Source organism: Balaenoptera acutorostrata, chromosome X (genome assembly GCF_949987535.1).
Source record: "Balaenoptera acutorostrata chromosome X, mBalAcu1.1, whole genome shotgun sequence".
Classification (NCBI taxonomy): Eukaryota; Metazoa; Chordata; class Mammalia; order Artiodactyla; family Balaenopteridae; genus Balaenoptera; species Balaenoptera acutorostrata.
Window position 1 is genome coordinate 97,489,047 of NC_080085.1, and position 20,938 is coordinate 97,509,984.

The 20,938-nt window shown below is 46.2% G+C and overlaps 1 protein-coding gene across 1 annotated transcript in view; it reads left to right on the top strand.

The window, feature by feature from the left end:
- Nucleotides 1–250: 250 nt before the first annotated feature.
- PAK3 (p21 (RAC1) activated kinase 3) overlaps nt 251–20,938 on the top strand; it is a 245,185-nt gene continuing 224,497 nt past the window's right edge. Inside the window, exon 1 of the mRNA XM_057537891.1 lies at nt 251–478. The gene's annotated coding sequence lies outside the window, so the exon portion shown is untranslated. The remainder of the gene's footprint in view (nt 479–20,938) is intronic.

The window sequence follows — 20,938 nt, forward strand, 5'->3', positions numbered from 1 at the left end:
CCCCCATCCCCTGGCCGGCATAGTCAGGCTTGGGAGACTGAAAGGGTTTCACTTCCGCCTGGCTGCAGGAACCACAAGTTCCAGACTAGGTCGGAATTGGAATAATCACAGTCAAAATACACCCAGATGCTCTTACACACCCAGACGCGCGCGCATCCCCGGGCCATGGGGCGCACGTGAGCCCACGCCCCGCGCACCCAGCCCTGCCCCTCGCCCGAGCATCCTCAGCAGCTGCCACAGAAGCCGCCGCCGCCGCCGCCTCCGCCTCCGCCTCCGCCTCCTCCGCCTCCTCCGCCTCCTCCTCCTCCTCCTCCGGCCGCCGCCTCCGCTGCTGCTGTGCCTCCTCTCCCCTCTCGTTCTCCTTCCTCTCCCAGTTCCTGCTCCTCCTCCCATCCCCTGGCGCCTGCTGCCCGGCGGCGAAGGGCAGAACCCTCAGCCGCGGCTCCCCTTCGCTCGGGCCAGTGAGAGGCTGGAACAGGTCTGTGTCGGGGGCGCTTTGTTGCAGGCTGTTGGAGCGCCAGTGGCTCCGAGAGCCGTTAGGACGGCATGGGGCGGACGGGAGGGTAGATTATTTCTCAGCTGTGGGTCTTTTTCTATGAATAGATGGGGTGCGGTGGGGTGGGAAGGCAGCTCGGTCCCTTTGCCAGTTCGCCGTCCCTGTCGCTTCATGGCGAGATAGCTCGGAAGCTGCCCGGACTCCTGCCCCCGCCCACCCCGAAAGCTCTCTTTCTTTTCGCCCCCGCTCCCCGCATCCACTTCCCAGAGCTGAGCTTTCTCTTGTCTGGGAGCTCCTGGATGGGGGAGGGGAGAGATGGATGGAGCCGAGCCAGCGGGGCACCTGGGTGCATGGGGCTTTGTTGCGTACAACAAACCCAGTCCCCACCAGCTTCCAGTTCCAGGCGAGGCTGCAGTCTGCCCGTAGAGTGGGGTGTGGGCCGGGCAGTCTAGGGAAGTGAGGGAATGTGAGGGGGCACTCCCCGTGTGTGACTGGGCACACAGGAATGCAGATGTGGGAGACGGTGCAGGTTTTATGTGGGATTCAGTGAGTGTGAGTTGGAGTGTGCTGTGTGTGTGTGTGTGTGTGTGTGCGCCATGGGGCTGGGCTACTCCTGGCATTACATGTCCTTGGGTATCATCCCATGCCAAGCCAGATTGCAGTAACACGCAGGCCGATCAGGTCCAACCTGTTCTGCCCGTGTCGGAAGGGTGATGATGGTTTCAAAGTGATGGAGAGCCCCCAGCTGGGGCTGTTGCTTAGGACATTCTAGATGTGGAATTTCTAGCCACGTTGGCCAGGTCCTACTGGACATCGTTATTGTTCCCACAAAGATGCCCAACTTTCTTGGCAGGCTTCTCTCTCTCAGCCAATGAGGATACAAAGCTCTTACAGTGATCTCTGCAGCAACTCCCCCCCTCCTAACTTCCTCACCCCACCCCTTTAATTAGTGGATCCTCATGTCTTCTTTACTGCAGTTATGTTAGTGGTGGGTTAGGTTGTAGCTGTATGTTTGGAGAAAAAGGGGCATACTAAAAGCACTATGTCTTAGTTGTGAATTTGGTTGAGAGTTTTCTGTTGTTGTTGACCCATAAGGTGTGAATTGGCATGCTCTTTTTTTTTTAAATCAAAGAGAGAAGATATCAATAAAATGAACAAAACTGGTAAACCTCCTCTTTGACATTTTAATTTATGGTTTTAATAAAGCGTTTTTCAGGGTTCAAAAATGTACAGTTACGGACAGAGATCATTCAGTCAAACAACTGGCATTTATTAAACACCCGCTATGTGCCAGTAGTGTTAGGTATTGGAAGTATAGCAATGAATAAATGAATAAAACATCATCTCAGCTCTCAGGGAGTGCATAGTCTGGTAGGCAAGAGAGAATGTGTAAACAGATCATTACTGTAGAGTTTGACAAGGGCTGGGCAGGGTGCTGTGAGAGTATGGAAGAGGGGATGCCTGGCTGGAGGAGGGGGGAATGATCAAGAAGTCTTCACAGGGGAAGTGACATTTGAGTGAGTCTTGAAGAATTAATTCACCAGATGGCTAAGTTGAAGGGACAGCATATATAAAGGCAGAGGGGTCATAGTTAAGTAAAACTGCAGGGAGTCCTTGGAAGTGTTGCTGTCACATTCTCAACAAACTCAGGATGAATCTCAAAAAACTCAGGGCTGGTAATTAATGGTGAATCAAAAAGGAGCCAGGACTGCAGACCGATAAGGATCAGAACACATCCCCATTTAAAAAAATGTCTAGCTTATTTATTAATATTAGTGTGTTTTGCTTTAAGCAAACCTGATATGTGTAAGTATGGATTTACAAGGCAAACAAACTAGATGGACAGTATTCACATTGCAGAATTTGTTGCTTTACAAAAGGATTCATAATCAATTCATCTTAAATAACAGTGCCCCTGTGACCTTTACAGTGAATATTTTTACCAAAAATCCATTTACACAGAATTGTTCGCATAGCCAATGGATGGATACAGAAGGGTATACTTGCATTAAATTTACTTTTTGTGCACAAATTTACCAATTTCAGTGGAAGCATTTTCCCTCATGGCGTGGATGTTTAATAAACACTAAAAGAAAACATGAAAATGTCAGTAGTAAATATTAAATCCATTGTCTGTGATCTTTCATCATTTGAATTGTATATAAAATACAAATTAATCAGGACAGGGTCTTCAGGGAGTTTTACATCTTAGGTACTTTTAGTAGTGTCACTGGTAATTAATAATAGCACAAGATTTCTGTGCTGTGTGTTAGTTCTGAAATGGATATCCAATGACTACTCTAATACTCCTGCAGTGAAGCCAGAACAGGGGCACGTTCTCCTGTTTTGTTGTGTTGGCGCTGATTGCACGGGCTGATGAATGGCACTGGAAATGAACCTAAGAGATGGATGATTTCTACTGGAAGTGTCTGGTGGGCACAAAATTCTGCTAGTTAAGAGTGGGGCTCTGAGGGTTTGGACCAGCATCCCGAGCATCTCCTCCCTTAAATGAAGACCAAAAAGAGCCCTGGGTTCTATTAAAAAGGAGTGCCAGCAGAAGTGGGTGAGTTTGAATTGGCTTCTTCCCATCTGGCCAATGCCCTGCTGCAGAGGAAATGATAGCCTGGGGTCCTTTGGGCGCATCAAGGTCCTTTGTTCACTGGCTGTCAATACCAGAAGGTATCGGGCAGTAGCTCTAAGAAACACCCCCCGCCCCCCAGCTTGGGCTGGAATGGAATTGATCTGTTGCTGTGCTAATACTCGGATTAGTCTACTGGCTAGGACAATGCTTCCCAGTGTGGGTTCCAAAAAAGACTAGTTTCATAGGATGTTAGTAGGTGTTACACACACGCACACACACACACACACACACACACACACGAGTTTTGTGGTTAAGTTTACTTTGAGAAATTCTTGCTTAAACAAAAACGGTTTTGCTTATTGCAAGGCTTCTAAAAGGCTTTACTAGGCTAGGGTATATTGTGACTCTCCAGGAGAAGAGAACAGCATTTCCCAGATATATTTTCCCACAGAACCTGGTGTTCCAACAAGCATTTGGCTGGGCTGGTGTGGAGAAGAACATTCTTTGGGCAATGCTGGGCAAGAGCATTTTGTGCTGAGTTTGGAGGCTGTCGGTGTCTTGCTGGGTAAACTTGGATGACTCGCTTCAGCCCTCTAGGCTTTCCTTCCCCCATGTGTAAAATGAAGTTGATAATAATCATTGACTGTGATGGTGTGATGACAACTAAGATAATATCTCTGCAAGTATTTTGAGCTCCTTACAAGAAAGGCTCTATATAAACTCAAGGTTATTATGAAAGGGAAGTGAAGAATTAAGGCAATTATCCTGATAGTTCCAGCCCCGATCCTGTTTTTCTGCTGCATTATTGGGCAGACTGCCTCAGTTCTCTGCTCTGCTTTGACTGCAAAGACCTATCCTCATTCAACCTTGAGTGACTCAGTTCTCTGGGCTTACTTCCTTTTACATCCTGGCAATTTCAGTGTGGCCTTTAATTTCCTGGTCCAGAGGTATCATCAGTACAGCCTCAAGAAAAGTCCCATCAATCTGAACACACCCTGCTGACCAGAAAACCCTGGAGGTGGGAATTAAATGTAGTTGGGAAGTTGCTTTTATCCTTCACACTCATCCTCTTGCAGAAGCAGTTCTAAAGGACCATCTTGGAAGCTGGCTGCTGCAGGGCTCATCTCCAGTGGCCCCAGTGGCCCATCTGGGCCAGAGTCCTGTTTGCAGGAGAGGTTTCTTGAGCACAGTTTCCGGGGTCCATTTTGCCACTAGGAAGCCGTGGCCATTAGAATAATGGAGTTCTTGAGGATTTACTGCTAATGATCATTGCAAACTGGGTTTGAGGTAGAGACTGATGTGAAGGCATTAGAGGTATAGTCTACAGTGCTCTGTACACGGACCAGCCATTCCCCGCATGAAAGCAGCAAGCTTCAGGTGCAGTAGGAAGGATTTGGGTTTAGCCACAAGAGAAAACTGTGTGACTTTAAGATGTGATACTGGAAATTGAGAGTGAAATCATTCTCTGTTCTGGAGGGCTGAGTGGAAATGCCTGTCCAGGAGGGCAGAGTCATAGTATGGTAGAGCTACAAGTGCCTTGTGAAGTTCATCTGGTGTGAATGTTCTGTTTGGATGAAGAAAATGAGGACCAGAGAAGGACAATGAGCTGCCTAAGGTCACACAGCTACCACATGACAGAAGTCATCCTAAAAGCTAAAACTCAGATCTGCTGCCTCCTTGTGCTCTTTATACTAGACCCAGCTGTGTTCTTTTTTTTAAAATTTTTATTTATTTATTTATTTATTTATTTATTTATGGCTGTGTTGGGTCTTCGTTTCTGTGCGAAGGGCTTTCTCTAGTTGCAGCAAGCGGGGGCCACTCTTCATCGCGGTGCACGGGCCTCTCACTGTCGCAGCCTCTCTTGTTGCGGAGCACAGGCTCCAGACGCGTAGGCTCAGTAATTGTGGCTCACAGGCTTAGTTGCTCTGCGGCATGTGGGATCTTCCCAGACCAGGGCTTGAACCCGTGTCCCCTGCATTGGCAGGCAGATTCTCAACCACTGCGCCACCAGGGAATCCCCCAGCTGTGTTCTTGTGTAGTTCAGGGGAGTGTGGATTGGCTCATTCAGTGGGACCTGGAGGTCATGTCCAGGCCTGAGTTGTGTGGGCTTTAGCAGAGGGACAGGTCTCTAGTGGAGCCCTCAAAGGCCATGCTTCCCCGTATCTCTCAGTCTCCATTCCTCTTGAGTGTACAGTTGTCTGATTCACCAAGCCGTGCGGCCAGCTGGAAACCTAAGGACTGGGTGTTCTGTCGAAATACTCAGTGGGTGATTCAAGCATCCAAGTCCCTCTATCTTGGTCATTATTAACATTGTGTGGCCCAAGGACCTCCTTCAAAGCTTGATGAAAGCTACTGATGCACTCCTCAAAGAAGGGCCCACATCCATTAACACATGCATGTAATTTCAGGCCCATCTGGGTCTCGGGCTCCTGCTCTGCTGGCTGTTGGTGTTGGTACACAGCCTAGGGTCACTTGTAGATGCTCCCTACATACTAAAGATTCCCAGATCTGGAATTGTCAACCTTACCTAGGAGGGAATTGGAAATACTGGGATGAGTCTTGTGCCAAAAAGACTGGGGGTACGGGGTTGGTTAGAGTGGCATTTCTTGAGGATAAAAGAATGGGATTGAGTCCTGGACTTGAGGGAAAAACAAAAAAGGAACTGAAACTTGCTGGTCATTTCCCTTTCTCCCAGCCTTATGAAAGAGATGGGGAGGAAAGGAGGCATGGCAGGAAGAATGGCAGGAGACTTGGAAGGATGGGAGAGGGAGATCGTTCTAGAAAGGGTGTCAATCATGCCACCACTGCATGAAGCGAAACTCTTCTAAAAGAAGTCAACAACTCTTCCATTTCTTTCCAGCCTTTCTCGTCCTACTTCAACTTCTAAATAGCAAAAGCTCATGGCTTTGGGGATTAGAAATTGTCTTAGATGCTGGAACACATGTCCTTGAAGAGGACATTTTTAGAGGCTGGGAGTGGGAGCTGGACATTGTGGGGGAATGGCACAGCTTGCCTCACTTCTTGTTAAAAAAAGCATTTTTATGATCAAAATAATATATGCTCATGCTTGTAAAAATAGGAATATGAAGTAGAATGTTCCTGGCCTCTCCACCACTGAGCCCCCACTATGTTCACAGTTTGGTTTGTGTCATTTTGTGTGTGTTTCTATGAATATTCATATATGTATTCATGTGCCTAAAATAATAATAAAAGATGTGACCAAGACTACACACACTGTTCTACAACATGCTCTGCATTGGACTCTATATCTGGATGTCTTTGCCCGCCAGTACACTTCTAGCTAGTTCATTCTTTTTAACAGTTGCATAGTATTCTGTCATCTGGCTCTGACCTAATTTCTAATACGAGCTTTATTGGATTTTTGCATTCTTTCAAATTTTTACAAATTATTAAATATTGGTGCAGCCTACCTCTTTCTACATGCATCTCTCCATACTGTCACCAGCGTTTTTGTTGTATAAATTCACAGTAGTGACCTTGCTGGTTCAAAGAGTTTGGTTTGCACACCTGTGATTTTTAGAGAGCCTGCCCAATTGCCCTCCAGGAAGGTGACAGCGACTTCCCTCCCCACCTGCCCCCCATCCACATGGCCATTTCTCCATGCTCTTCCTCACCGATTCCAGTTATGTTGGTTGGTCCTTTCAATCTCTGACAATGTGATTGCTGAAAAAAATCTCCTTTTCCTTTGCATTTTTTTTGAGTACCAGCATCTTTTCATATGTTTATAGCACATCTGCATTTCTTTTTCTGTGTTGCCATTTCATATCATTTGCCTGTTTTTCTATTGGGTTGTTCTTTCTCACTGTGGTAACTGGGATCTCTTTATATATTTTGAGTAGTAACAATTTAACTGTTATCTATGTTGCAAATATAGTAAGTAGTCTATTGTTTATCTCTTGACTTTGATTGTAGTGTCTTTCATTGCACAGAAATGTTTACGATTTTTAAAAATAACCATTGTCATTCTATTCCTTTATGAACACTTCAACAATGCCACAATGAATGTCCTTGGACTATATTATATGTGTTTGGCTCATTATTTCCTTCAGATAAATTCCTAGGACTGGATTTGTTTAGTTCTTTTTTTTCTAGATATTTCCAAATTGCCCTCTAAAGTGTTCTTTTTTTTTAACCAATTTACACTCCAACTGCAGTGTATAAAAGTATACTTTACTCCTCCTCTTGATGTCTTCTGATAATTCAGGTTTTGCTTCTTAAATCAAGTGCTAGGCAGAAACTCATATTTGGCACCATAAAAGGCTGTGGGCAGAAATCCCTAACTGCACGTGAAACGCATGTAATACACGTTTCACCTTCAATTATTTAAGCAAACATGTTTTTTTAATTCATTTCCAACTAGAACTGTGTCGAAAGCATTTACCAACATCAAGTCCCTCTAAATTCGCTGTGAAATGAATGGCTATTTAGGATCATTTCTGCTGGCAGCAGCCGCAGCAGCAGACAATGGCAAATGAACTTTAGAGATGTACCTTGCAAGACACTTGGAACAAAGCTACTGCTGCATCTTCACTAAACTCTGAGGTCAGCTAGGTTGGTTCCAGAATTTTCCAGCACTCAGGCTGAGTGCTGAGTAGGAGTTAGCTTCTATCCAACTTGCCTTCCTGCAAAGAGGACAAGTTTGAGGCCCTCCCATGAGGAGTTATTCTAATAGAAATAAACAGTGATGTCACCCTCTGCAGAGGGAATAGTGACAAACAGGTACAGGTGTAGCTTTTCTCCTCACTCTGCCTGGGCTTGCTTCATCTTCTTGCATCTCTTTCCTGCCAACATCCCGATATGGTCAAGGGAATTTTGGTGTTTACTTTAGGCCACGGGTAGGATCCACGGATTAGGAGAAGACGGACATCAGAGCGGTCATTTGTGTGGCTTAAGAACTATCTTTCGTCAGAAGAGCGAGAGCGACAGCAGTAACCGTCAGATCCCTTGGGGGTGGCAGACCATGGGTGGGAAATGAAAGAGCAGTGATGGTTGTTACCCATTTTACAGACGGAGAAGACACATCTGGAAAGGAGAAATGTTCTGAGAGTTGGACATTGCTGGAAAAGGCTCCTGACATACCCCCAACACATGCTAGCTGAAAATCTGGCAACTTCTCTCCTCTAGGGATGGATATAGGTGCCTTTAAAGTGCAGCTTCCTAATCTGATATATTTAAGAGTGCCCCTTGTACTTACCCATCGTTCACTTTACCTAGTGTGGTATTTACCCCACCCCTGGGATGCTTTTGAGCTATTGGAAGATAGGGGGGTTATTGGCCCCAAAGGAATAATTTGGATTATTTGAACTATTGCCAGTTATTATTTGTGGTTTCCCATTTACCTCAAAATCTTGGTATTTGGAAAATGGCTTTAGATCCTATCTAATATTTGTGGGGGTTTTTTTCTTTTAAAGGTTTGGACTAAAGTAAGGATCCTTCACAGGGGAACTGATGGCCAGGAAAATAATTATTAGTCTTTGCTGCCTTGAAAAAAAATGGCTTTGGTTGTTAAGTTAACGAATGTCCCATCTTAAAACTAGGGTGTCTTTTCTTCGATGCTGAACTATTTATTTATTTATTTATTTATGCATGCATGCATGCAGTGCCGCGTGGCTTGCAGGATCTTAGTTGCCTGACCAGGGATTGAATCCGGGGCCGCGGCAGTGAAAGTGCCAAGTCCTAACCACTGGACCGCCAGGGAACTCCCCAATGCTGAATAATTTAAAACTGAAACATTATAGCCACAGGTACTGGTCTCTACACATAAATCATGTGATACATTTCTCCTTATGGATGGTCTTAAGGGAAAAGGTCATATTTTCTTTTTAAAACTATGCTTGATGCTTTTCGTAGAACTGGGGATTGTCATGTTTTGTTTTCTAATGAATTATTCTGCAAAGGTAGTGTTGCTGTTTAACTCTGATTAGAACCAGGAGGGGACATCTGTCCCCACACTTGAACTAGAAAGGACAATCTCATTAAGAGGCAAAGAGAGTCGGTAAGTGGAGCTTGCAGTGAATTGGGAGGCAGAGGACCCGAATTCCAGTTCTGCTTTTGTTACTAATTAGCTGTGTGACCTTGAACAAGGTTAACTGTCTCTGAGCCTCAGACTCCTCAAATATAAAATGCGAACATAGTTAGGAATAGATTATCTATACAAAGCATACTTGTCTCCAGAGTCAAAGTTTGCTTTGTGACAGAATCATTTGGGGGGACTTCAAAAAAATATGTTGGATTCCCCACCTCAACCAATTGAATCTGAAACTCCAAGAGTGGACCCAGGAAGTCTATCTGTTAACGAGCTCCTTAGACGACTCAGAGAAGGCTGTAACCCCCTCCTGTGGTAACTTTCAGGAGGCAAGATCCCCTGGGCTTTCTGGCCTGAGGGAATGAAACCCATTTTCCAAAGTGGGAAAGTCCACGTCTCCCAGTAGCTCTGGCTGAGAAACCTATGATATGAGACCGCATTTGGGGAGGCTGGTTTTTGACCTAGTTCCCTGGGGCTGGTTTCTGCTGAGGTGAGTGGAGGGCAGACTGTTCTTTTTAATAAGAGCAAGTCTGGATGAACAAACTGACCAGTTATCCAATAATGAGCATATTTCAGGCCCTTTGGCACAAAATCTTCAGTCGAAGCATTTCTGAGAAAGGACAACGAGGCTTCCAGAACTCAGCCCCTTTCTGCCCAAGCTCTCCTTTGAATCCCTTTTGAAGCTTCTGTCCCTCCTTTGACTTTGTAAGCTTTTGTTTCTCTTTCCTTCATTCAACTCACAGTGTTGCAGCGGGTTCTTTTGTTTCGCGGGATTTCAACCCCTGAGCTTTTTCCTCATCTCCCCCCACCCACACTGCACTCTGAACACCTTCTGTCCACCCATCACCCCTCCCGTCATCACATTACTGATTTAATTTCCTTCAGTCATAGGCCCTCTCTCAATACTGTCCTGCCCTCTAAGTGCCAAAAGGAAAGGGGTCAGCATCCAGGTACAGCCCTCTGGGGTCTTCCCTGGCGGTCCAGCGGTTAGGATTCGTCGCTGTCACTGCCGGGGCTGGATTCAATCCGTGGTCAGGAACTAAGATCCCACAGACTGCATGGTGTGGCCAAAGGAAAAAAAAAAAAGTACACACCTCTTTGCCCCACTTCTTTCCCTGAGTCTCAGCCTTCAGCCCTTCCCTTCATTACAGGGGAAGTTGGAGCTAGAGAAGTGGTTCTCCAAAGGCAAACTTTCAGAGACAGCAAGTCTTACCCTTTACATACAGCAACACTTTCCTGAGCCATGTGCTGGGTACCGTGCCCTACTGGCAGGCATCATCTCATTCAATCCCTTCCACAGCTCCATCAGGTAGGCACTCTTAGTATTCTCATATCATGGAGGAAGAAACTGAGTCTCAGGGCCACCAAGTGACTTGCACAAGTTCAGTCAGCTGGTGAGTGGCTCAGTGATCTATCGGTCGGGTCCTGGGGGCTGCATATGGTTGGACAGACTATTCTGCTATTAACGGTTCCCTATGGCGTGTATCAGGCTGGGTTGTACCAAAGGCGAATAGCAACAGATTTTCTTGGGTGTGAAGAGTCTGAGCCCTGAAGAGTCTGGGTAACTTTAAACACCGAGAAAGAAGGGGGAGTTGGTTTTAATGGCAGAGTAATGTTGCCAGGGTTATTCTGTATCATTGTAGGGGTGGGCCTGGGAGCCTGGGTTTGATTCTTGAGAACTGAAAACTGAGTAAAGCTGTAAATATTGGCATCGAGAAGTACATTCCTGAGACCCCCGTGACTACTGTTAGTTTCATAGATCCCGGGAATGTGAAACATACTTGTTATTTTCTTCCTTCCACTCCCTTCCGGAAGCCGGTGCCAAGGTTATAGAGGAGCAGAGGTAGGGAATGACTTCCTGGATGCTCTCGGCTAAAGGGGAGACTGTAAAGGGGGAGGTAGTCAGGGGGAGGGCCCAGAATAGGCTGAACAACAGTCTTGTTGGCTTGGATTCTTGGGTTTCCAGCTCACCCAAGTCCTTCTTGTCTGATTCTCATTATCAAACTTGCAGCACGAAGCAAGGAATATTTGGCATCCACCAATACAGACTCACTGAAGTCGAATTGATATGACTCAAACTCATGAGTGCAACAAATCCATGCCCAGAGATTTCCAGAGTATACCCATGGGACCAAGTCCATCTTCAAACCATAACCTAAGACCCCATTTGAAGGAGCCCAGGTTTCTCCTTTGACTGGAGTGCATGGATTGATTTAACATCGCTGCACAGAAACAATTTTTTTTCTTTTTTCTTAGCTCTTTCCTGGAAGGATCTTATATTGGCTATAATTTCTCTAAAATCTCTTTTGAGTTGGAGCTGCCAGATGAAGACTCCCCCCCATTTTCTGCAGTGTGTGTCCTCTTTATTGTCATTTCCGGTCATAAGAGTGACTTAAGGCCTCAGTCACTGGCTCCGTGTCTAATGCCCACCAAGTCACTTGGCCTTGCTAAGCCTTTGTTTTCCCATCTGTAATGATCCTGACTCTCCTGTTTCCATGGGGATATTAGAGCAAGCAGATCATCAAAAACAAATGGTCCAAGATATATGACTGTGGTTGTCTTCAGATTTTCCCTGGTAAAAGAGCTGTTTTGGAGAAAAAGAGAAGGTAGTGGAAGGTTAAAACGTTAGGAGCTGGAATCATTTGCTTAAGTTCAGATCCCTGCTCTATCTCCTACTAACTATGTGACCTTGGAAAGTTTCTTAACCACCTAACTGACTTAGCTCTGTAAAATGGAAAGAATAATAATTGTACCTACTTTGTAGAGTTATAGTAAGGAATCAAAGAGATAATATATGGCAAGGGTCTGCCCCATAGTTAATGCTCAGTAAACGGCAGCTATTTTATTTTATTATTATGAGTGCATGAGTTCTGGCCCAGGCACTTTGGGTAAGTCACTTAGCCTCTTTAATCTTCCGTTTCTTCACCTGTGTAATGGGAATAATAATAGTAGTCACCTCGTAGGGTTTTTTGAGGAATAAACGAGCTCATTCCTGCAAAGGTCTCAGCGCACTTCCCGGCACATAGAAGCGCTGAAAAAAGTGTTATCAGTCTGTTGCCAAATTTAGTGACCCTGTAGGCCCTTTGGTCCCTGGCTTCTCAGTGTCTGGGCCACCTTTGGGCCTCGCTTCCACCCCAGCAGAGGTTTCTGATGCCTGTGAAGTATCAGAAGTACTGTTGTTTGGGGTAAACAGAGGAGATGGCCTTTCTGCATGGGGACCTCCTGAGACTAAGAGTGCTTCCTGCAAAAGCACTGCACAGTGTCACACGGGCTGCCTCTGGACAGCAGCTGATTCCCAGGCCCCCAGGTTCACAAAGTGACAAAAATGGGGACAAGGCAGACCTTGCTTTAGCAGCTCCCATAGAAGCCTGGCCCCGGGCAGCACAGAGTTTTGTTAGTTGCCCCTCCCACTCCCACGCCTCCCCGGGCAGGAACCCCCCCAGGCACGTACTCCCTTCTGGCCTTCCTCCAAGACAACAGGCCAGAGGGCCCTGCATCTCCTCCCCAAGTGATACATCAAGAAAGGCAAGCAGATGCTGCCATAGTGACAATTCCTACCTGATCGATAGAGCTGGGAATTGAATCCCGGTGACGAGGCCTGCCTTGAGGGGAGCCATCTCCCAGGGCATCACCTGCCTCAGCCTAGTGACCAGGCAACCTGCCCCGCCCACCACTGGCTGGCTACCAGCCTCAAGGCCTTTCACTATACATGTATCCCCACCGCTGGGGCCCACAGTGACTGACCATTTCAGGCACATGCTGCCCTCATTGGATTCCTCAATGTCTCTGCCTTAGGTCAGCCCTTATTATTTCTTCCCTCAACTATTCAATATCATTGTTGTTGCTGCTGTTGAAGGTATTAATAACAGAAATAATACCTAACATTCACTGAGTGCTTACCGCATGTGAGGCACTATGCTAAATACCTTATAGGTATTCTCTCATTTCATCCTCATAGTAACCGTGTGAGGTAGGCACTATTATTACGACTAGAGCTATTGGTCAGCCTGCAGTATTAGGGTCCTGATGGCATCTTGGACATCTATGAAATATTCCGAAGGTGTTGCATGACGCAAGAGGACTTTTTTTTTTTTTTTTAAAGGATTTTCTTATTTATTTATTTATTTATTTATTTATTTATTTTTGGCTGTGTTGGGTCTTCGGTTCGTGCGAGGGCTTTCTCCAGTTGCGGCAAGCGGGGGCCACTCTTCATCGCGGTGCGGGGACCGCTCTTCATCGCGGTGCGCGGGCCTTTCTCTATCGCGGCCCCTCCCGTCGCGGGGCACAGGCTCCAGACGCGCAGGCTCAGCAATTGTGGCTCACGGGCCCAGCTGCTCCGTGGCATGTGGGATCTTCCCAGACCAGGGCTCGAACCCGTGTCCCCTGCATTAGCAGGCAGATTCTCAACCACTGCGCCACCAGGGAAGCCCAAGAGGACTTTTGATGTACTTTGACAACAAGCCCTTCTGTACGACCCCTTCCACTTTCCCACCAGCTGCTTGGGTACAGCAGATGTTGTTCATTCTGAATCCTGCTGGGCCCCTGGCTATGGCTGGAGATGTAGGGGCCGTGCCACCCCTAACTTCTTGCAGCTGAGGAGGACTGGTGCATCGTGCCCACCCTGGGTTGTTTGGGGCTAGCTGGGGCCAGGCTAGGATAGCCGCATGGTAGACATGACCAAATAAGGATCACACTTCTTAGCCCGGAGTTTTAGGGTTTTTTGCTATATGACTATAAATGACTATAACATACATTTCCAATAGCATTTACTTAACACAGACCCCATACTCCAGCCACACTGGGCTACCCTCATCCCCAGAATACATCTTGCGCATAAATACCCGTTTCCATGCCTTTGTTCATGGTGTTCTCTTACTGGTTCTCCAAAAATGTTTCTTAGACCATCTCACTTCTTTACTCCTTTATTCTTTCATCCTTTCATCCCGAGGACACATATTGAGCATCTATTATATACTAGGTGCTGTGCTAGGCACTTGGAATATGATCATAAACAAAACAGACAGAGGCTCTGCCCTCATGAAGCTCACAGTCTAGCGGAGGAGGTAGACATTAAACAAACAAACACAGACATACATAATTACAGTTGACTCTTGAACAATGTCAGGTTTGGGGCACCAATCTCTGTGTAGGTGAAAAATCTGCATATAACTTATAGTCAGCCCTCCATATACGCGGTTCCTCCGTATCTGCAGTTCCCATCCATGGATTCAACCAACCGCAGATCGTGTAGTACTGTGGTATTTACTATTGGAAAAAAGTCCACTTATAAGTGGACCCATACAGCTCAGACCCATGTTGTTCAAGGGTCAACTGTGCAAGTTGTAATAAGTGCTGTGAAGGGGAAGAAAGGGTGGTATGAGAGACAATAACAAAAGCTAGAGCCAAAAGGACTTGCTAGTAGACTGGATATGTTGGCGGAGGGGAGGGAGCAATCAAGGAAGACTTCCATGTGTCTGGCTTGAGCAAGATGGATGACAGTACCACTGACAGACATGGGGATGTATCCTGAAGCTGATTCAGAGTTTAGCTCTCTTGTGCCGCATTTGGTCTATAATGCTTAAGTAGCATATATCCTATACTATTTTGTTTTGATGCTAGTTAACACGAGTGAATTTGTTGTCTCCCTAGGTAGGTTTTAAACTCTTTGAGGACACTGACCATATCTTACTCATGTCTGTATTCCCCCAAGCACCCGAGACATGATGTATTGAAGACCGACTGATCAGTTAAGGGAAGGAACTCGTTTCTCTTTCTACTTTACTCTTCTCACTGAGGCATCAGACATGACTCTGGGTCAAGCTTTTCTTAAGAAAAAGAAAAAGCTATGACATACTCTCGAAGAGATATGTGCTTTGATACAGACTTTGAACTGCATTTAATCATTAATCACCTTTTGAACAATTGCTGCCGTGTCAGCATAATACACAGGACACACCTAACCTTGGTCCTCAGAACATCCTTCATCAGTGCAGTAAAGGCTACGTGTTCACAGAAGCATGGCCTCATGGGCGTGTGCAGGCTAGCTCAGGATGGGCAAAGGAGAAGACTAGAAGTGGCCTAAGGGCCTCAGTTGCTCAGGCAGGCGTGGGCCTTCGTGGCTGGGGATAAACACATACTATGGATAGCATGCTATGGGCCTTAGATTCAGTCACAAAATAGACAAAATATAGCTGGGTTGCCATGTCTAAACAAGATGAAACAATAAGGAGGTACCCTATTGCAGTTTTTATGTGATTCTTGCAGAAGTTCTACAGAGAGTTGTCTGATCCTGCAGTTCTGAGGTAGGCGCTCAGGAATCTGCATTTTTACAAGCATCCCAGGAAATTATGGTGCAAGTAAGCCCTGGATCACACTTTGAGATGTCATGGCTTCAGAGATCAGCCCTGGAACTGAAAGCACGTACAGCTAGCTCCTTGTGCATGGACACCCAGATGAGTGACAGAAAAAGAGATGTAACTGTCCTGACCACCAGAGTGGGAAAGGCCAGGAGGCCAGAATCCGTAACATTTCAGCTGCACCCGGGAACTGACTGGCACAACAGGTCCATTTTAGGGAAGGCCTCAAGGTGGCGCTAGGTGGTGGAATTAGTCTGCAGAGGCAGTACCCTGGCCTGTACCCACAAACTTCTAAGGTTGCTTTTCAAAAACGAACTGAATTGGGCCTTGCCCTGTACTCTAATACCCAACCAGGGGGTGTTGCTGGGGGATGGGTATGGATTTAGCATTTCAGTGGGATTAAGGGTAGCTCCAGGTTCACACTGTAAGCGACCTGGGCCTGATCTAGCCAGCCCAGCTCCCTGCCTAACCAAAAGGTGCTCTGTATCCACACTTTATAGTCTGGACTGCATGGAAACCACCTTCCGCCAAGTGTCCAGGGGGTTAAGTCTAAGCAGCTCCATCATCACTGCTCCCACTTGCCCTGCCTTCCACCTCTCCTGATGGAGACCCAAGACTGACCTGGTCATCATTTGTGGAACACAGCCTGTAGCAGTGAACCTCTAGGGGTCCACTTCACTTCCTGGTTTCCAAAGCCAGCAAGAGAAACCTGCAGGCAATAATCACATCCCCACCTTGCACCCCCTTGGATCTGGCTATACTTTCTGAATTCCCCAAATCTGGCACTGGCCCTGGGTGGTAATCAGCACCTCCCCAGTTGGTTTCAACTCAGGGACAACTTCACCCAGTGATTTCCTTCTAAAAGGAGTCAACTCAGAATTTTGAGACCTCAGGGAATTCCCTGGTGGTCCAATGGTTAGGACCCTGCGTTTTCACTGCTGAGGGCCCAGGTTCAATCCCTGGTCAGGGAACTAGGATCCCACAAGCTGCGTGGCATGGCCAAAAAACAAAAAAGTGAATAATTTGAAAAAAAAAAAAAAAGAAATTTGAGACCTCTTAACGTCTCTCCATTCGTGCCATCCTCTGCCACTATCCTAAATGTAAGCCCCTTTCGCCTCTCCTGGGGCGTTTCATCCCCATACATGTTTGTGCTTTCTCTTCACCGTCTCTCCCAGGCTTTCGTCTGTGCCCTTTGAGACCCATGTTGCACGTCGACAAAGTCCCCTGGCCCCTCCCTCTTGCAGTGTCACCTGCCTTAGTGCATCACAGCGCTGGCTACACATTAGTGTCACCTGGGGAGCTTTTTAACAAGGACTGAAGCCTGGGCTCCCTCCCTGGAGGTTCTGATTCAATTGGCCTGAAGTGGGGCCTGGGCCTTTCTACTTTTTTAAGAGCCACCCCAGGTGATGCTTGCCTTCCAGGACACATCCATTCTCTTGCAGCTGCTCATTCTTGAGGGCTGCACACACCACAGAGCTGAGGCATGACGTCCACACGTTCCTGTTCCCTAGCACTATTTTCAGGCCTTTTGTGTCCATCCTAAAAAAAAGAAAAGAAACCAACAGCTAACACAATTAAATAACAACTAAATTTATCGTTTATTGTTTTAAAAATGAAATGAAATAAAATTAAATAAATGCTCCTTTGAGGCACGTGCTGCCTATACCACCCACTGTTGTTTTTGTCAACTCTTTTCCTCCTCATTCACCCACACTTTTCCTGGACTTTTAATACCTGTTTATCACCTTCCTCTCAAACCCGAGCCCTGCTCTTATCCTGGATGACTTTAGTCCCCCAGTGTACAATCCATCCAGTACCCTGGACTCATGACTCTTCCTTTGATGAATATTTATGGAGTGGTACTATGTACTGGGCACTGTTAGAGGTGTGAGGGATATAGCAGCGAATGAATGGACAAAATGGACAAAAATCCCTGCTTGCAAGAACCTTACGATCAGGAGGGTGGGAGTGAATCATACATAGGATGTCAGGTGGTAATAAACAGATGGAAAAGAATGAAGCAGGGTGACAAGGTAGGGAATGCTGGGAGAGAAGAATCGCTTTTATATGTGAGAGAAGGAATTTCAACGAGGGTAGCGTTCATTGAGCAGATGATATTTGAGCAAAGACCTGGAGGAAGTGAGGGAGCTACCATGTAAATATCTTGTGGGAGAGCGTTACAGGCAGAGATGACAGCAAGTGCAAATGTACTGAGGCAGTAGCGTACCCGGCTGGGAGGAGGCCTGTATAGCTGAAGCTGAGTTAGTGAGGGGAGAGTAGTAGATGAGGTCAGGGAGGTACATGAGGCCAGGTCTTCTTAAGCCTCGTAGGAAATTGTACGGACTCCGGCCTGGCTCTTACGCTGAATTGAGATGGTGAGCTTTTGGAAGGGGGGGGTTCTGGCTAGAGAATGGGATAGAGTCTGATTTACATTTGAAGTTTCCTTGATTTCCTTTGTCTCCACTCACCTTCATCTCTACTCCACTGTGATCACCTGCCCCTATTGCCAGCCTGCCTATTCTTTTTGTTTGTTTTTGGCTACGTTGGGCCTTCATTGCTGCGCAGGCTTTCTCTAGTTGTGGCGAGCGGGGGCTACTCTTCGTTGCAGCGCGCGGGCTCTAGGTGCGTCGGCTTCAGTAGTTATGGCGCGTGGGCTCAGTAGTTGTGGCGCACGGGCTTAGTTGCTCCACGGCATGTGGGATCTTCCCGGACCAGGGCTCGAACCTGTGTCCCCTGCATTGACAGGCAGATTCTTAACCACTGCACCACCAGGGAAATCCCCTGCCTATTTTTTCATTGCCTCAAACTGCTTCACCTTTGAAATCTTAAACTCAGGAATTATGGTAGCAAAGCTTATACATCCAGCCCCTTCATTCTAATTATGCTTTCTCTTTCACCTTATCTAAATCTCTCATCTCTTGACTCTGCTTAGTTCTTCATGGATATCAGTCCTTCTGGGTTCTCTTCTTTCTTCTCTCTCCTAAACCCTATAATGCACCTTTTCTAGCAATTCTCATGTGTCAACTTTCTGGCCTGGTTAGTAGTTCAGCAAAGCCCAAACCATAGATCATTCCAGTGGATCTTGGTCCTGGCTGCACATGAGAATCACCTGAGATGCTTTAAAATATGCTGGTGCTTGATTACATTGGTCTACAATGGGGCCCATATGTTGGTCTTTTTTTTTTTTTTTTTTTGGCCACAGCGTGTGGAATGTGGGATCTTAATCCCCCGACCAGGGATCAAACCCATGCCCCCTGCCGTGGAAGCGCAGAGTCTTAACCACTGGACCACCAGGGAAGTCCCTATATGTTGGTCTTTTTAAGCTCAGCCAGTGAGTCTAATGAACAACTGGATTAATCGAGCGACTGCCTCTTCCCTTCCTATACTTCCACACCTGGGCAGGAAACCAATCACAGTTGTTCCCTTAAAACTACTTGCAACTCTTACAAAGTGACCCTAGTAAGCTACATCTCACATTCCTCTTGGTGTGTAAAGTACCGTCCCCCAGCCTCCAACCCCACTTTTGTCCTTGTCTCTCTTAGAAGATGGCTTCATTTTACATTTCATAGAAAAAATAAGAGGCTTCCACGGCCTCAAACTCCTGTCTTGCTGCCTCAAATGTGGATGCATCTGTATCCATTTTTATTCCATTGTCTCCTCCACTTCTACCCAAACTTCCCTCTATTTCGTGGACCTTCAACATGTTACTTACCTTTGGCTCCCTTCAGAATTTCTACAGTCTCTTTTATCTTTCAAGACTTTCTTTTCAACCCCATATCCCCCCTCCCTCTCTAGCTACTGCCCTATGTCTCTTCTTCCCTTCATAGCCAAGCTTCTTGAACAAGGAGTCTCCTTAGCCCGTCTCCGTTCCCTCTCCTTCCATTTACTTCCGCAGGCCACTGGAATCTGATTTCTGTCCTCATCGCTCTCCTGAAACATTTTTTGCCATGGACACCAGTGATTTCCCAACTGACAAATCTAATGAACACTTCTCTGTCTTTTGACTTACTTGGTGTTTCTGAGTCATTAATTTTTACTGCCTGCCTTCCTGAAAATTTGCTCTCCAGTGGATTCCATGACACTATTCTTTCTTGATTCACCTCCTACTTCTTTGGCTGCTTCTTGAGCTTTGCTTTCTTTTCCCAAACCCAAAATATAAGTGTTCCCAGGAAACTCTTTCTCTTTCTTTTCCTACTACTTCACATTTTTTCTTGGCAGTTTTATCCACGCCTGCGACTTCAGCTATCACCTACATGTTTCTGACTCCCAGATGGATACCCCTTACCACAGATCTCTCTCCTGAGCCCTAGATCTGTTTATAAAACTGCCTATGGGCTGTCTCTGCCTAGAAATTCCACTCAACATGTCCCAAACTGAATGTGACCTTTTATATACTCTGGCTCCACTAAATCAGAAACCTGAGTCATCCAAGATTCTTCTTTCATCTTCCTCACATTCTACAATTACCAGTTGCTCCCGAGTCTATCTCCCAAACATCTCTTATCTATTTGCTCCTTTGCATCTTGACTGCCCCTTCTCTAGATTCCCATCATCTCTTACCTGGACCATCATATCTTCCTAACTGGAGCGCCTGGCTCTATAGCAACCTCCTTAAAGCTGTCTTCCAAACCTGAATAATCTTTCTACCATGCAAAACTTCTCGAGTTACTGCCCTGCTTATATGCCATCAATGACTCCCAGGGACCTATAGCAGTGTTTTTCAAGTTAATACTTCAGGGATGCCTGTGTGTGTTCTGGAGTGAAGGTGAGGGCCAGTGGGCTAAGTGGACTACACACCAGGGCCAAACTCTTTCATTTAATTAGGGCAACTGAAGACATTTTCCATTAGAGTGAAAATTCTGTAGCCAGAAGACAAAATTTGAATGCCATTGACCTTGATCTTCACAACAAACTTTAACAAACTTCACTGTTTATCAGGAATAGAAGAGTATCTCTTATATCAAGAGTATGCAAGCTTCATAGAGCTTGTGTCTAGGAACTCTGACCCTTCTAGATGTGTATATTTGGTTGCTAAGGCCCAGACTGAGGGCTCTCACAGCTTGATGTGACTTTTTGTGAGTGTTCGAAGGCCCTTCCTCTTCCCTTAGGGTTTGCTAGTGCCTGTCATAGACATGAAAATTGAAGAACTCTGCCTGAAGAACACCGATGGCCTTGATGCAGGCACCATCCCTGGTCAGCCTGAGATATTAAATTACACACTGTTTTTTTTTAACATCTTTATTGGAGTATAATTGCTTTACAATGGTGTGTTAGTTTCTGCTTTATAACAAAGTGAATGAGCTATGCATATACTTATATCCGCATATCTCTTCCCTCTTGCATCTCCCTCCTTTCCACCCTCCCTATCCCACCCCTCTAGGTGGACACAAAGCACCAAGCTGATCTCCCTGTGCTATGCGGCTGCTTCCCACTAGCTATCTATTTTACATTTGGTGGTG